This window comes from Brienomyrus brachyistius, unplaced genomic scaffold (assembly GCF_023856365.1).
Source record: "Brienomyrus brachyistius isolate T26 unplaced genomic scaffold, BBRACH_0.4 scaffold43, whole genome shotgun sequence".
Taxonomy (NCBI): Eukaryota; Metazoa; Chordata; class Actinopteri; order Osteoglossiformes; family Mormyridae; genus Brienomyrus; species Brienomyrus brachyistius.
Window position 1 is genome coordinate 725,506 of NW_026042318.1, and position 3,013 is coordinate 728,518.

At 47.8% G+C, this 3,013-nt stretch overlaps 1 long non-coding RNA gene across 1 annotated transcript; it reads right to left on the reverse strand.

Annotated features, from left to right (window-relative positions):
• Positions 1 to 653: 653 nt before the first annotated feature.
• On the reverse strand, positions 654 to 2,614 carry LOC125722847 (uncharacterized). The gene is made up of 3 exons (XR_007386666.1): positions 2,355 to 2,614; positions 1,131 to 1,223; positions 654 to 723 (listed from the first exon to the last, which is right to left on the reverse strand). It is a non-coding gene; the product is annotated as an uncharacterized LOC125722847 (long non-coding RNA).
• Between the last annotated feature and the right edge of the window lie 399 nt (positions 2,615 to 3,013).

Below are 3,013 nucleotides of genomic sequence, written 5' to 3' on the forward strand. Positions count from 1 at the left end.
GGATGGATGGTTCTGACTGACACCAGGTGAAGTGGGAGGTACGACCCGCTTTGGTTTCGAATGAGACGGCAGAACGAGTGCAGACACAGACGGATGGATTTTTTTGGCCATTGTACCATTTTGGGTATGAACTGCTTTCCAATCACAGCTTGCTTTATATATGTATTTAGAACCCTGTTAAAAGTAAGACACTGAATTTATCACTGTTAAGTACTTGCTTACCTTTCACCAGTGATGCACATTTCTATCAATTAAATGAATGTTAGATTTAACAGACAATTTCATAAAAAGCGACATTTTTGAGAAAGCAGGGCCAAACAGTGCCTGGAGTAACGGGGGGTTAAGGGCCTTACGGAGGGGCCCAGTAGTGACATTGAACAGGTGACCTTCCCATCATAGACATAGCATCCAAACTCAATGAGCCAAACAGCGCCCCCACTGGATTGCTATGTGTTTTGCAGCTCAGGTGATTTTTTTTCCTACATGTTGATTTAAATGTGGCTGGTATTACTACACCATGAAGCTTCTCCTCTTCCTCAACACCCTCTTCATGGCATCAGGATGCTGCTTACCCATGGAGACCCTAGAAGTTTGGATCAGGAAGGGGGCAAAGGGCCAAGCATCCTATAGCATATGCAAATCACTGCGTGCAGTGTGCAGAGGTTAGGTGACACATACCATCCTGTAGCTCAGAGATGGAGGAAGGGAGACAGCTGTTTGGTCCTGGAGAGGAAATACATAAAACCTCACAGGAAGCAGGAGTATTTATCAGGGTCTCACAGCCTCATTCTGCCCTCCTAGACATGTCTATCTACCTGCCTGTCTGTCTGCTTGCCTGTCTATCTACCTTCCTGTCTCTCTATTTCTCTACCTGCTTGCCTGCCTGCCTCTTCATCTGTCTGTCTATCTATCTGCTTGCCAGTCAGTCTGTCTGTGTACCTGCCTGCCTGTTACACTGTGGACACCTGCTGCATTCACAGCCAGAGCGCAAATACCAGAGTAAACGACTTTAATATCTAAGAATGTTCCTTGCTGATCATGACTATTGACACAACATTGGATAGTGAAGTTGACTGAAGGGTAACAGCTTCCCGCTGTTACCCTTCAGTTACCAATAAGGGTACACTCACTCAGTGTGGTCTTTTCCAGTGCAGACCTCCTCACGTCGACCTCCAAGAGACGAGCTCATGTCTTTACCACTGAATTAGCTTCAGCCCCCAGGCCTGTTTCATAAAACATTTACATTTTCACTTACAGCACATATGTCCCCGTTATATAATTTCCATTTTTCCATTTTCATTTAGTCTACATGTATATATCATTAATCATTACTCCATCCGGGAATTTTACATGTCATATACTAACATACACTGTACATATGCGCATCAAAATAATTTTTTCACCAGCTTCTGGGAAAAACAAAATATATAAATAGATAGATTATCATAACTAAGACTGAAATAACAAAAAACCCATAAAATATTACAGTAAAACGAAAGTGATGACGATGATGATGATGAAAACCCTTTATTGCTGTTGCAATATACCATGTCACTAGTCACGAGTACCAGCGAAAAACAGGCCATCAACCCGACCATACATATACACAAACATCACAGTAGGGGGTAGACAGGTCGGGAGACAGGGGCAAACAGAGAGAAGAAAAGAAACAGAATAACGTGAGGAGAGAGGAGGAGAATTAAAAAACAGCCCCCAGACTGTACTCCAGTGGGGAGGACATTGTAGGAACCGAAAAAAACACCTCAGCAACATAAGCACATGGTCACTACACCTTACAACATAAAATGACACAACTTGCAACAGGTGAGGGAAATGGGGAGGTGGAGGTAGTCCAGCACAGACAGACAGCCATCCGGTCCTGCAGCCACGAGGGCGCTGGTCACAGACCCGCCTGTTCACACTGGGGGTATGAAGCGGCGAAGGCGTCGGATGGGGGGGAGGGTGCAGTCAGTCCTTGGGATTGGGGGAGAGGAATGCATGAGAGTCTCACTGTCTGGTTCTTCTGGGGGAGTTGTTAGTTCAGCAGCGGCCTTGGCTGAGGCCGGTGCTGATTGGGGGGAGCCAAAACCTGATAGGATGGGGTTGTTTGGGTTTCCGGGCGAGAAGCTGTAATCTCCAACTCCCCTAATGTCCACGCTGGTCTCCGCCATCCAATAATTTTTGCAAAGCTGTGAGCTTCTCCATGATGTTATCCAGTTTCACAGTCTGAGTGCTAACAGCTCTGCCCACTCCATCAATCATTCCGGCCAGCCTAGTGGGGCTTTGAGCGGCTGTCACCGTCTTCTTCAATCTTTGATAAACCAGGGCAATGCCTAATCCAATCAGCATAATACCTGTAATCATGGTTCCGAATAGGTAGATGTCTTCAATGTCCTCCACGGAAAGAGCTGCCAGGCACACGACCCTCCACCGCTCCCATCCGTCCATCGTGTAGCCAGCAGCATACGTTCCTGCCAGACAGGTTCCCCCGAACCTAGGCTTCTCATCGAGAAGATGGTGTCAATTGCGTTGAGAGACCAGCTGATCAAATCCATCGTTTTACGTAGTTTGGAGAGCAGGGCTGAGAGAGTCTCTCAAGTATACTAGACGAGACGAGAGGAGCGAAGCAGGGAAGATAAGGGGAGGGAGAGGGAGAGAAGTGCGACCGCCTCCGCTGAGAGCCATGCATGTTCTCCCCATGTCGCCGTGGGGTTTCCTCCGGGTACTCCGGTTTCCCCCCATAGTCCAAAAACATGCTGAGGCTAACTGCACTTGCTAAATTGCCCATAGGAATGCATGTGAGAGTGCATGGTGTGTGAGTGTGCCCTGCGATGGGCTGGCCCCCCATCCTGGGTTGTTCCCAGCCTCGTGCCCATTGCTTCCGGGATAGGCTCCGGACCTCCCGCGACCCAGTAGGATAAGCGGTTTGGAAAATGGATGGATGGATGGATGGAATGTGTATACATAATATTTAGTGTAGTAACTGCTTCTGGCCAACAGGGGGCCACAGGCA